This window comes from Hipposideros armiger, unplaced genomic scaffold, assembly GCF_001890085.2.
Source record: "Hipposideros armiger isolate ML-2016 unplaced genomic scaffold, ASM189008v1 scaffold_25, whole genome shotgun sequence".
Taxonomy (NCBI): Eukaryota; Metazoa; Chordata; class Mammalia; order Chiroptera; family Hipposideridae; genus Hipposideros; species Hipposideros armiger.
Window position 1 is genome coordinate 4,175,048 of NW_017731375.1, and position 14,825 is coordinate 4,189,872.

The 14,825-nt window shown below is 44.1% G+C and overlaps 1 long non-coding RNA gene across 1 annotated transcript in view; it reads left to right on the plus strand.

Moving 5' to 3' along the window:
• Positions 1 to 10,291: 10,291 nt before the first annotated feature.
• Positions 10,292 to 14,825, plus strand: part of LOC109379416 (uncharacterized) — a 16,437-nt gene continuing 11,903 nt past the window's right edge. The window contains exon 1 of the long non-coding RNA XR_002123200.1: positions 10,292 to 10,421. This is a non-coding gene — a long non-coding RNA (uncharacterized LOC109379416). The remainder of the gene's footprint in view (positions 10,422 to 14,825) is intronic.

Here is a 14,825-nt window from a genome sequence, read left to right on the forward strand (position 1 = left end):
TAGGGCATCAAGCCAGGTTAAGGGCTGGGAGCCTGAGCCTGGAGCAGTGCTTCTCAAACAAGCTGTGGGAAGCACGAACTGTGTTTTTATTTCTCTGCTCCCTCACACGCCAGCGCTTTTGTAAAATGCAATTTTTTTCAAAAATGAAAATTATAAAACAAAGATAAACAAAATAATAGCACAAACGTTTGATGACTAGGTTCCACAGACATAACATGACTCTGCCAAATTGCTGTTTTCTATATTTATCTCCTAGTGGACCAGCCACAGTTTGCAGACTCTCACCAATCAAGGACCACCTTTTGCAAAGCAGGGCTTAGCACCCCAGGGAGCATTGTATCTGTTTCTGGAAGAATAAGCGAAGTTCGGGGAGGGGGCAACTAGTATACAATGAGAGAGCCGGGCACTGAGGCACAGGCAGAGCCATGCCAGGCAACCCGGGATGTTTGGGGAATGGCAGATGATGGGGTCGATGCGCTGAGGAGGTGAGAGGCGACCCTGGCAGGCAGGCTGGGCTGTTGGAGGGCCTTCGGAGCCAGGATATAGAACAATCAGACCTGCACAGAGCAGACCTGAATCACAACAGCACCTGCCAGCATCATGGCTCTCTTTTGAGTGTTGTAAAGCCGCCAGGACTGCCCTGCATAAACTGTCCTGTTTTGCTCATCTGATTGCTAAGCTCAGCATATTCCCTTTCAAAAAAAAAGAAGAACAGAGAAGAAAATTAGCCTTTGATTAGACCAATGCTTAAGTCTAAGGCAGCCATCTATAATTTGACTACGAAGCTCAGAAATGCAATTGCTGAAGAACATTGGCCAGTAGGAGCGCCCTATACATGCTAGTAACTATTTGGCCCAATCACGGGGATCTTAGAAATATTCGTTTTATCATCCCAAACATAGTAGGAGCTCCTCCAGGGTTAAGAATAAAATCTTAAGTATAATAGAAATACCTTCGACTTCCAAGCCCTGCGTCCAAATGTTTTTCACTGTATATTCACAAACGAGGAAAACCGAGGCACCTGGATTCACACAGCTAAGTAAAGAGCAGACGCAGGGTCCTGACCTAGGCCTGTCTGGCCCGGGGAGCCTTCAGGAACGCTGCAGTGTTGGTGACCTGCAGGAGAACAGAAGTGGTGGGTGACACCGGGAGGTGACAGAGACCCAAGGCAGGACTGGGAGAGCTGCTGGGGAAATATTTCCCATCACTAATGAATTTTCCTCAGCTGGCCAACCAGGGGATTCAAAAGCCATGACAAACCAACCTTTACATTTTGGGTTAGCGTAGAAATAGAAGACAATCTAATTGGCTAATTTGAGGAGAGCTTATTCAAGAGACAGTTCACAAAGGTGTGGACAAGATGAGATAAAGGAGAAAGTTTATAGGGCAGTGCCCCCCCCTCCACCCCCCCTTGAGTAAAAACAGTGGGGCGCCATGTCTACCCGGAGCCTGCAGGGACCAGCGGAGGGAGCAGTTACCAGAACTGCCACAGGAGGTCACCGGGAGCCTGACGGATGGGAGCTAATGACCTCTGGAGGCGATATCACCAATCTCAGTGCCACAGTGAGGGGAGCAGGAGTCATAAGCAGGACCTAACGTCAGAAATGCCACTCAGAGGAGCCCCTTTGATGCCCCACTTCCAGGACGAGGTTCCCTGGATGCAAAGCTTGCCAGCACCAGGCTAGGGAGAAGAGAGGGCGAGAACAGAGCAGAATGGCTCAGGACTGCATTGTACCCACAAGAAACACACACCCTTCAAGCGCAGTTGCTCTGCAGATCCCCCTGGGACTTGGCCCAGTGAAGAGGGGCTATTTGCATATCAGGCCAGCTTAGAGCAAATGTATTCTCTTCCATCTTCCTTGGCAGGCCGGAGGGAGGTATTCTCTAGACCTTGGGAGATGGCCTTGGGCAAGCCACTGAGTATTTCCAGGCCTCTGCTTCTGCACTTGTAAAAAGAGGGCATTAGGCTTAATGATGTCTGGCTACCAGGCATTGATTGCTGTCTAGAAGAAGCCCAGGCTTGGAAGCCAGGCAGCCGTGAGTTCACATCGCTCTACCCTACAATTGGCTGGATGACCTTGGGCCCACCGCGTCTCTGGGTTTCAGCTTCCCTATCTGGCAAACGGGGATACCCAGGCCAATGACGTTTAAACAATGTATGTAAAATCTCTCGCACTTTGGGCATAGAGTAGGCACCCCATGCATGTCTGTTCTTGTCCTGCAAGTCACTAGACGATAACAGTCAAGAGACTGGGCTCTGAGGTGGACAGCAAGGGTTTGAAACCGGCTCTACCGCTTTCTGGTCAGGGACCTTGGGCAAGCCACTTAATCTCTCTAAACCTCTATTAAAATAGGAAAGAAAAAAAAAACCTGCTGCCTTTCCCCATAGGATTGTTGTCAGAATCAAGTGAAATAATGCATATTAAGCACTTTGACTATCTTCCCCACACCCAACCCGCATCCCTTCAGCTATAATATTCTGCAGCTGTACATAACACTACAAAGTGTTCCAGTTTGTTCTCTGTGAGATTGTCTCAGCACTTTTAGTTCAGAAAAGTGACTTGGGATTGGTTATGTACGTAGAATGGTGACAGAATTCTCACTCAAATAGGATTGTACCCACAACCTGAAACCTCACTTTGCATCGCTGTGGGTGACATGCATCCAAGATAGTAAACTGTGTGCCCCTGCAAAGACAGAGCGCCCAAAGAAAAGAACCTGCATTTACCTCAGATCCCCAGAAGGCCACCAACCAAAAGAATGCTACCCTCAACCTTTAGCATCTCAATTTATTGCCCTAACTGCTTTTTCAGCCCCCTGCTGTGTCTTGGCGTGAAGCAAAGGAAATTCCAGCAACTAAGAAGGGAGCTGCTAATTTAAATGAATAGCTGAGGCAGAGCGAGCCCCCCTGAAGAGCTCTGAGGGAGATAATGGCGGCTTCTGCTTAGAGGCTGAAGTCAGGATGGTTGTTTATTGCACTCTAGGGCCAAGCATTGCCGTAGCAACAAATGACTTAGCAACCGTGTTGAAAAGGCCGTTTCTTTGAAAGAGTTTACATAATAGGGATTACTTGGGTTCTTTCTGGAAGGGTTAACACAAGAACTTGTTTTCTCTTCTTTCCTTGAACATGAGGACATTTGAAGGCACAATTCTTTGTTAAAAGCCGTATAAGGCACAATTCTTTGTTAAAAGCCGTATCATGAGGATGGGGGAGAGAGCCCGGTGGGGGGGACTTTGTGCAAAAATATTATGATCCTACATGGAGAGGTTGCAGGTGATTCTTTTTGTTTCTCTTTTTTTGGGTGCTTTTATGAGTCTTCCATGATGGTTTTTGCTTTGTAACTAGGAAAAATGTTACGTTAAAAACAAAAAATTGCATATAAGCGATAAGCCTGGGAATGTTACAAAGCTCAGGATCAAAATTGGAGAGGGTTTGTGGCCTCGGAGAAGGTTGGGCAACGGCCCAATGAGGCGCTACAGCACTACCGAGGCCCTGGCATTTTCTGGCTTTGACCATGGGCAAGCACCCAGAGGTTAGGGAGTGACACATGGCCGGCTGACATCTTACCGAGGGGAGAATTTGAATCCTGCTGCCATTGGGGATGAAGTAAGGGAGCCCCTCCCTTGCCCACTCCCCCATTTCATCACCACTTGCCTCTGCAGCACATTTGGGGGCAGTTCGCCTAAGATCAAAGCCATGCTTCTTTGTGAAAAGCAGCCATCTGGTAACGTGTGATGTGAGGGTTTCCCCAGGGATCTCATGACTTTGGAGGGCAATGAGATTTGAGAGACGGCCCCATGCTGTGTAGATTTTTATTTTTACATTGTGGGTTTGATCATTGATGAAGGTCTTAAGGTGTGTTTCTCTAAGATGCTTTTTACAGTGATCGATATAATTGTGGGGTGGGAGTACGGTAGTAAGGTAGGGCATTGCAGGGGGAAAAAAATCTAAGACAGCAAAACTTTCAGCGTGCATTTATTAAGCTCCTTCTGTATACTAGGCATTTGTTTTAAGGACCTCATTTCTGTGCAGTAAATATTTAAGCAACTGCAATATGCCATCCTATATTCAGAAACAATGTGGTAAAGGGCAGCAGAATAGGACACCCCAAAATACGCCTTTTTAGCATAAGGATTGTTTTGATCTGATTATTTTTGAGAAACTGCAGACACAGGAGAAGCTATGAAAAAGGAGCAGAAATGACCGTTTTGTAAGTGACATTTACATTTATAAAGGAAGTCTCCATTTGTAAGTACCGTAAAACCTTAGATTGCGAGCAACATGATTTGCGTGTGTTCCACAAGATGAGCAAACATTTCTAATACATTTTAACGTGGTAAACGAGCTATGCCTTGCAGTACGAGTAGTTTGTTTCCGAAACGAATTATGCTCGCAAACCAAGGTATTACTGCATCTCCCTCTCTGTACCAGGGAGCGAAGGGTGACTCTAAATCGAAGGAAACACTTACCAATGGGGAAGGCACTGATTTAAATCTGCATAGCAAACCTTACTCCTGTTTGCTGAGCTTTTCCTGGTCACATCCCATAACTGGTCTCCCCTCCCAACATCTTCCTTTTGTCTTTAGCAGAAGATGCTATGAAATCTGCTGGCTTGGGCCATCCTGGGGAGTTAATCAGTTTCTTGGGTATCTTCCACGTATACATGAGGTATGCATGTTATTAAAAACAAGAAAACAGGCCCAAAATTGAGTCACTTATATTAAGCCCCACATCACCAAACCAAGGCTTTAACTATAGTTTCGGCCTCTCCCAGAAATGGAATCTTAAACCAGTCAGGACTCAACTGATCAGTACTAGTTAGGTCATCTGTCTGGTAGACCCCTGCCATCTCCTATAGGAAAGTGACATCGCAGAAACCAACCCACTTTTTTGCCCAGTTTAACTTCCTTGTTCCTGCTCCTCTCTGCCTGTACAAGCCTTTCATTTTGTGTAGCTCCCCAGAGGTCCTTTCTCTCTGCTAGATTGGATGCTGCCCAATTCGTGAATCGTTGCATGAAGCCAATAAAATCTGTAAAATGTACTCAGTTGGATTTTTATGTCCTTAATAATGTTAACAAACTTCTTTTAGTTTTTCTTTTGTTAATCTTCTTTGATGACAGGGGGGTCTCAGGCAAAATTTAGAAGGATAGAAGAAAAATGATGTTTCCTCTCCTATAATAGCTAAAACCCACAGGCTTGGGTTCACATTTGCATCCGAATCCAGTTGTGCAAATGACTAGCTGTGTGACGTTGAGCCATTTGCTCAGCTGATAATAGAAATAAGCAGTGCAGTCAGGATTTGAACCCATGCACCTACAATTCCAGAGTCCTCGGTTCCTTAAGTCAAAGTCCAGGTTTGGACTGGACGGTCCTGTTGCTTCCATAAGTGTCCTCAAGCGCCTCTGCTCCATCTGTACATCTGTCTGGCTGAGCTGCAGTTCAGACTGCTTGGTGTTTTCCCCACAGTCCTGTGTGCCCCAGAACCCAGGCTTTGGGATACTTTGCTTAGGCTCTAAGTCCAACCTATCTCCATCTTTAATTTTGTCAGAGCCATGAATTAACAGGAACCAGACTCAATTTATTAATCCCATTCCTACTCGAGGATCATCGTTTCCAGAGGCTTGGAGGTGCACACTCTAAATCACAAAGAATAATAATAATAATAATAATAATAATAATAATAATAATAGGCTCTCTGTTGAAAGCTGCCTTAGGGAATATCTGTCAGCTTGTCAGAGGCCCCCAGAGAGAGCCAGCTCCCTCTTTCCTCATTCCAGAATAAACCACAGGAAGAGGACTCAGTGAGTGACAGGAACTTTGAGGCCAAGTGGAGGGAAATTCCCAGCCCCATCCACTTTCTTGGCTGTCCACGAATCTTTGACCCTTCTTATCTACGAAAACAGGGAATGTAGATATTAATGTGCTATAAGTCCTTTGCACAGATAATCAGATGCAACGTCACAACTGCCCCATTAAATAAACACTTAAATTGGCTTCATTTTACACATGAGGACACTGACTACTCAGAGAGGATAAGTGACTCTAGGATGTGCAGCTTATAAACTGAGGAGCTAGGATTTAAAACCAGAGCCACATGATTCCAAAGCCTGTGCTCTTTTCACCATATGAGGCTACTAGAAACTTCTAGACCTTTCTTGAAAGTCCTTTTTGAGCATTCCAGCAAAAATCCCCCAACTGTGGTCCTGGTGTAAGACAGAATTAGGCTGGTGAGATGGTTGTTTAAAACACATTTGCCCTCCAACTGGCTCCCTGCAGTAGAAGACTGTTGAAAGTTTCGTCCTCAACAAACGTTCTCTGGTTCCCACTCTGAGCCAGACACTGGACTAAGTACTGACAACACAGAGGCAAATAAGGCCCAGGCCTCAACAAACTCACAGTCCAGCAGGAAAGAAAGGCAAGGAAATAAACAGAGCAAACATTTTGGGGTGGTCTCAAGAATGTAGGAGATACACTGAGCAGATGTGGGGGAGATAAGTTTCTAAGGAAATGCCCCATGTGACCTCAGAGACACTATGGGGGATTAGTAGGCGTGTGGCCTGGCCGCTTCCCAGCTGAATGATCTCAAGCTCAACACAAGTCTCGCTGAGCCTCAGTTTCCTTATGTGTCAAGTGGTGATAACGCTACCTTGCAAGCCTCTGACAATTCAGTGAGGTGGCGTAGGCCACGCTTAACACCCTCTCCATTACCAAGCATCATCGCCCATCACCACGTCTGTGCTGGCTCTACCTCCTCATTACTTTCTAATCTCATTTTCATCTCTTTGGCCACCATTTCAAACAGGGTGCTGCCATCTTTCACGTGGACTACTGTATGAGACTCCTGACTAGACTACCTGTGTCCATGTTGTCCCTCCTTCAATCTGATCTCCACCATGGAGCCAGGGGCGTCTTTCCAAACCACCAATATGATCGCTACCAACCACCATCATTCCCATCCCCCGCCTGCTTAAGAGCCCTCAGTGGCTTCCCACAGGTGTCAGGAGAGACCAGAAGCCTCAGCACAGCCTCTGTGGTCCAACCCCTGCCCCTTCTTCAGCCTCCCCTTGCCCTGTGCCTCCCCTGGCTCCCTGCACTCCAGCCTGGCCGGATATTCTTTCAAGCCCTCCCATCTGCCAGGCTGTCCTGATGCAGGGCCTGGAACATGCTGTTCTCTCTGCCCAAATGCTCTTCTCTCCTGATTTCAACCCAAATGTCCCTTCCTTGGGGAAGCCCTTCCTGAAAGCCGCCCCCACCGTGACACGTCTCCATCCTGGACAGTGCCTAATTAAGCTGTCACTTAATATGTATTTGTGCCACTTGTGGATGCTAGTCCGCGTCCTCCTCTAGACCATGGGCTCCCATGATACAGAAAGGCCTGTCAGATCTGGCTCCCCGCTAAATGCCTAAAATGTGGTGTCCGACGGAAGAGACACTCAAGGAAGATTTGTTGCATGAATAAATGCATGGTCCTCAGTAAGTTTACAAAAAATGTGAGTTCCTTTTTCCTTGCCTAGGGCTTCTTATAGATGCAAATTCAAAAAGTGTGCCTTTGTTTTGTGGTTGCTTTTTTGAAATAAATGATTTGCCAGTGTCTGCAACAGGGCAGCTTCTTAGAATTTTCTCCTATGCAAGAAATGATCGGCAGAGGGCCCCACAGGAGCAATTATTGAGGTCAGGTCAGCTAATGCAGTCGCTACTGGGAGAGAGCAGACCCTGGCCCTGTCCCCAAATCTGTCTATCCTTGAGGCACTCAGAGACCACACCAGCAGACTGTATTAGGCAGTGGGCCTCAGCCCCTCATGCCCCAAACCCTTTTGATCTGGCCTCAAGAAACTCAGGAATTCACAGAGCAAGAGAACAGAGCCCTGTGTAGATTATTTTAACACAAACCCACTGTTTGCTTCTTCCTTGATTTGTTAGTTTCACGCTGAAGAATTTGTAATCAAGAGCTTGCACTGTTGGGTAGAATCATGCATGAGCATTAGGGGAGATTTGCTTTCTTTGGGGGCCACTTTTCACTTCCCAGTCAGTAGTTTTATTTCCATTTTAATTTTCAGAGCATCTGCCCCCCAGCAACAGCCTGTGGTTTGGAATTCACGGCTCTGTTGTGTGTTTACGCACTACGCTTGCTTGTAATTGACAAATTTAAATTCTGGTCATATTTCATTTATTACACAGACCCAGGGAAAAATCCTCAGCGAAAACCTAATTACAGGGAAAGTGCCACAAGGTAATCGCTGTGGAAGAACTCCTGCTGTGGCAGGGCTGAATATTTCATCCGCCCATAAAATGATTATGCTGACAAGATCCTGAAAAATAATAAAATCTGTTTAATAAAAAAGAAGCAAAATATCAGTGTTTTTACACACAAAGTATTAAAACATCCTTCATTCTGGACAGATCCTAAGTCATTTGATTTTTATTCAAATGATCATCCACAGCCAAGATAGGGGTTTTTTTGTTGTTGTTGTTTTTATCAGGGACCAGAGTTTTGTAATCTTTCCTACACCACACAAGGCTGCTTTGAAGCTTTGAGGCCTGGTGTTGCATTCTAGAACAGCTGTGAGCCTACTTCTCATTGCTCTCTTAAATCTTTGGTCTGTGAGCCAGAATCAGAGAGCAGGCAGAGCTAAGGGGGTCCCAGTGTTCATCCAGTTTCTCCTTAGCCACTGTGGAGGCTGTCCCTCCTACAGAGGGTTCAGAAGCCATGAGAATGTGACTTTTGCTATCACAGCTTTGCTGGGAGGTCCCTCAGAGTGACAGGTTCTAGTGCACACCTGGCTTTCTCGGACCCTGGAGGGTGTCACTGTAACAGCCAGCACATCTATTCCGTCACTGAATAAAGGTTTGTTGAGCACCTACTATGTGCAAAAACCAAAAAGCCTGGGAAACAAAAGAAATAAAGACCTACATTAGAAAGAACTCGAAGCTGGAAAGTCTACTGCCTTCCTCCCACCCCCAAGAATCAAGCAGACATTGTGAGTCAGTTTGCTGCTGTGCTGAGGGGTGGAGAGGCTCACCCCAAACACTTTCCTCTCATAAATGGAAATGAAGTGGACCTGAGTTATGTCTGAAAATTATACACACACACACACTGGGGTGCCAAAAAAATGTATACAAGTGGACAATTTGGTCATCGTTGCTCAAGTAGTAGTTTGCTGTAATCAGAAGTGTCTGGATGCTGATGGGAACCACTTTGAGCACCTCTTGTAATTGCAGAAATCAAACGTGACTTGTATTCATTTATCTTTTGTTATCGGTATATATTGAGTATTACACTCTTAATAGTTGTTTCCTTTTTTAAAATGTGTATACATTTTTTGGCACCCTCTGTATATATACAGTATATTACATGTACAGTAATTATTATATATATATATATATATACACATATATATACTTTTTTTAGTGACTGACTTCTGGCATTAGTAGCCAAGATAAGTTGTCACTATGGCACACATATGAGACTTGCAGAAGACAGCCGATGGAGCTGTAAGTCAGCACTGCATTCCTCAAAGTATGGCCCACAGTCTGCGGAGGTTAAAGTGAAAGGAGGAGGAATTTAAAACGCAGGCTCAAGGAGCGTCACTTTAGATGGACTAAGTCAGAGTCTGCGGAGTGGGCCCCAGAACCTGCATTTTCACAAGCTCCCTAAATAATTGCTGTGCGCTGTAAAGGTGGAGAAGCTCTGCTTTGAAGTCCTTGATGTGCGCCCCCCACCCCCAAGAAACGTCCAGGAGCGTTTAAAATATAGAGGAGTGGGCTGGGACTAACGTTACAGCCAGGCGACATAAATCAATGGGAAGAAATGAAATCATCCATAAATCTCACTACCCAGAGATAATTATTGTTAACATGCTGCTGTATATTCTTCCAAACTTGCTTTTCTACACACATTTTTAAAAAATTTTTTCATTATAAAAGGTGAGTACACACTTATAGTCTATTGTAATGGACTTCATGAACATAATATGTTTTTTCTCCTAAGGATGCTACTTTTTCCTTGCATGGCTGGCTGATGAAGGAGAAGCCTGGGAATTAGGGACAATGTCTCCAGGGAGAAGCATCTGGTCAGGATCTATGTCTTTCATAAACAGGGGAAGCGTCGTTGGGGGATGGAGGGCTGACATGTGAGAATCAGAAACATATTTTAGTTGGGGACAGGAGGTGTTCTCTGATTGGTGGATCTCTGGAAATAAACACAACTCCTGTCATGAATATGCCTGGCTGGATGAAGGTATTCTCTAAAAACCCCAGCACAAACGGTTTTCAGACAAACAGGCACAGCAAGCAACTGTCAAACACAGCACTGTGCTCAACATTGTCAGCGTTCTTCCATCTGCTTTCTCAAAGGCAGGCTTCTTTCTTCCATTACAGGAGAGTTGACAGAAGGAGGGAGCTAAATTCTGGTGCAGGAAGGGTATGTATTTTATTATTTTGGATATCAAGTTGGAAAACCTCAATATTCCCTTGGCTTCTTTACCTACTGAATCTCTAAGCCTTCAGGTTGCTTGCCTTTGTTTTCCTGGTTGAAGTGTTTTGGGCATAGAGTTGCCAGATTTAGCAAATAAAAGTATAGAGTTCCCAGTTAAATTGAAATCTTAGATAAACAAACAAGTTTTTAACATAACTATGAGCCATGCCACCATATTCAGGACATAGTAAAAAAAAAAAAAGCTATCTATTATTTACCTGAAATTCAAATTTAACTGAATGCCCTATCTATTATCTGGCAACTCTATTTAGGTAGCTTCCTATTTCAGGGGGAATTGTTGGTACAGAACTGTAATTGCTTTTTTTCCCAAGCTTTGTTGAGATATAATTGATATATAACATTGTGTAAGTTTAAGGTGTACAATGTGATGATTGGATACATGTATATATTGTGAAGTGTTTGCCACAATAAGATTAGTAAACACATCCTTGACTTCACATAATTACCATTTTGTTGTTGTTATGGTGAGAATAGCAAAGCTCTACTCTCACAGCCATTTACAATACTGTAGTATTAACTGTAGGCTCCATGCTGTACGTTAGATCTCTGGAACTTACTCATCTTCTCATTGGAAGTTTGTAGCCCTTGACCAGTTTCTACCCAGTTCCCCGACCCCTCAGCCTCTGGCAGCCACCACTCTCTGTTTCTAAGAGTTCAATATTTTTTAGATTTCACATATAAGTGGGACCATACAGTATTTGTCTTTCTCTGACTCACGTCACTTAACATGATGCCCTCAAGGTCCATCCATGTTCTTCCAAATGACAGGGTTTTCTTCTTTTTCGCTTTTTCTTATTTAGAAGTGAAAAATTTTTGGTTAATGCACCAAGCATTGTAGGTTTTCATTAATGACATCTTTCTATAGTTTTCAAGTGTTTCTTCCAGAGAAAAAGAAAATGACTCTGTCCAATGTTATGTCAGGGACTTGAAGATAACAGAGGATCAGGGAATTCAACTTTCAGTTTAGACCCCGGTGGCACAAGTCACGTGTCTTCTGGCTCCCTGCATGTGATTGGCTATGGAGAAAGCACCGCTCTGACCCGTGGGAATTCCCTTGAATTTCCAACACTGGTCATGCTCTCAGGTGATGATCCAAGCACATGCTCCTTACTTCCCAAATTTGTGTACATGGGTTGTGCAAAGCAATATTCATAAGTGGGGGAGGGGGTGATGCTGCAGTAGAAAGCCAGTCCCGGGGCACAGAGACCAGCACTTTTCATTGATAAGGGGCAGGAAGAGGATGGGGATGGGAGTTCTGAGAGCAAGTGGAAGAAGTGAGATAATTGATTCAATTTGTTTCCTGAAAGTGAAGACTTTATGTCAAGAATTTGTAATAAATCTAACGGAGGCACTCACAGCGGCTCCATAAAACGCTGAGTCACCTTCTTGTTCTGTAGCAGCTTTTCTCTTTACGGGAGAATTTACCAGTTTTTTAATCTCCTTTGTTTGATGAACATTGGACTCAACCATTGTTCCCTGTGTTGGGCTCTGGTAAAGTGTTGTATTTGCAAACTTATTAAGGGAGGTAGGTTTTTTTTAGGGCCTCATCTATAACAGTCTCAAGTCTTAAGTGGCAGATCATGCTTTTAAAGTTTTATTTTCTTGGGGGAAAAAAAGGACCTATAATTACTTGAGGAAAAACACCATGATAAGTAGTCATCATCACTGCAAGACATTTTTATGAAAGAAAATATATTATTATAATGTGTTTTTCTGAGTTCAGATCTCTTTTTTCCTCCACTTATGCCATTTATTTAAAATAAACACATAGTTGGTTCTTTAAAAAATAAAAAGCTTGAATGGTGATCTCCAAATTACAGTTTCGATCTACTCCTAAGAAGTAATCAGCACTCTGGATGGATGAAAGGTTTTTAGAGTCTATCAAAAGTCCTAAAAGGCAGGTAATTGGGCCAAAGCAGGCCCTGCAGACACTTGCTGGACCTGAGAATGGGGTGCGTGTACAGGAAGATGGGGATCTGGGGACACCAGTTCCTATTCAGTCCTGGCCCCCACCATCGCCTCTTTTCAGGTTTCTCAGTCTTAATGCTATCTCAACCCACCTACTGTTTTTACCGTACTTCTCTTAAAACACCTTATTCTCTCCTGAAGTTTCCAACAACACATCTGTAATCCTGCAAGTCTGAAGCGAAGCTTTCACTCGTCAGCATCAAAATAAGGGGAGAAAAAAAGACATATCTTGTAAGAGTTTCATTAAGTTGGTCTTATTCTGAAATTATTGTGACCTTCCTTCTTTTTCTTTCTTCCCTCCTTTTTTAACATTAAATTATCCCTGCATTTATAAAACAGTGGTGGCAGTTAATTGTTTTGTTAATGTCCCTAATCCAGAAAAGAAATGTTTCTTATCCTATGTTGGTCACTCTGTGTACGCTTGTGTGTACATCAGTCCCCCGTGTGTTCATGTTCAGTGATCCAGGAAGCCCAAAACATTAAGGAGCCTTGATGAACTTGTTTGTTGTCTCAAGCGATTGTGTCCTGGTCTGGGAGATAACCTGGCACAGAGAATAGAACAGAGGCTCTGGGATGGCACGACAGGGTCTGATTGTGGTTCTCCCGCCCCCTAAGCAGGCCCTAAGCTCTTTAAGCTTAAGCTCCATTTTCCATATAACTGGAGTGATAACAGATACCTCAGAAAGATCTCAGAAGGTGAAAGCTTCTAACATAAGGCACGGTACACAGTATGTGCTCAAAGGATGTTTGTTCCCTGACCTCTGTGGCACTTTTTGCCCCCTTACTCAGCACTCTGAGAATTAGATTTTTAAAAAATGCTCTGTGCACATATCAGAAATACGAAAATGCAAGACTCTGACACTAGGAAGTACCCAGAGTCAAAATGTTGAGTGAGGTAAGCGCTGGCTGAGACTGGTATGAAACTGCAGAGTTGGGTAGGGTGAATTCAGGAAGACTCCCTCCAGGATTGAGGGGAGTTTTGAACGGCATTCATGGCACATTGAGAATGAAGGAGTCTTAGAAAGGGACAGGATATTAGACAGCAGCTGATCCTAGGTTCTGCAAAGTGTGGGACATCTCCCACTAGGGATATGAGAGATGTTTTTACATGGTACACAGGCACTAAAAAACACATGACACAGTGAGAGTTACTCCCCTTCCAACTCTTGCACTCCCGATTTCATCAAGAAGAAAGTCTCGGTTTGTGCTGGACTATCTTTAACACGTAATGCGAACCTATTTTAGCAAAGAAGATCAGGCTTCAGGATCAAATCCATCAGGAGGCAAGAATAACTAGATGACTAGGAATATTGTTTTATTTCCATTGTTTTTATTTTTCCTATTACCTTCTCTCTATATTTTGTTCCATTTACATTGGTAACAAAAATTTTTAAGTAGATTTAAATTTTTAAGGGAAGTAAATTTAAAACATTAAGGTAATAATAAAAGAAGTGGTACACAGTCAGGTCAAACAGGCAGAACAGTGGCCCTACAGTGAGTGAAATTAGAAAACACTGATCTAGCCCATCCTCTCATCAGGAAAAGGATGAAGAAACTGAGTTCAGAAAAAGGAAGGTACTCTTATCCAAGGTTACATAGCTGGCTATCCTTAGGACTGAAATTCAGTTCTTTTGCACCCCTCCTCATCTCACTGCCTCAGACAACAAATTCTAGTGTTGAACTGAAAGTAATTGGGTAAAAACAAAACAAAAAAAACAATGTGCTGTGGGTTGAGAGACTGGTTCAAGAGCCTGGTATGTGTTACAAGGGAGGCTGACAGAAGACAAAGGCTGGATTATAGAGCCTGATGCCAGAAGGTCTGAGCTCATCATCAAGTCTAAGGCATGTCCTGAGGGCACCCAGGAAAGTCTTTTGTCAGTCCCAGAGGTTGCAGTGACAGAGATTCCTCTTGGAATCCAGCAAAGATGGCTTGAATCCCAGCGTCTCCAGTTGGCAAGAAACCAGTGAGCAGCTCTCAGCACATCTGTGCTCTTTACTCATCTGTAAAAATTTATAGGAATGACAATAGCTCGCATTTATTGGGCTCATCATCTGCCAGGTCCCTGTGATGCATCACCTCACTTAACCCTCAAAAGAACACGAGAAGGCAGTTATTATCTCCATATGATAGATGACATTTGGACCCTGAATGATTAGAGCACTTCCTAGCACCTCTATGGCTACACAAGTGCTGGAGTAGGATTTAAACCCCACAGAGTCTGGCCTTAACCACACCCCTGTAATGTGAAAATCAAATGCAAATGAGGTCTGTAAAACATGGAACACGGTGGCTGGCACATACAAGGCCAAGAATGTCAGCACCTTCCCTACCCTTCCTCTCCAGGCGCACAGGACAGCGCC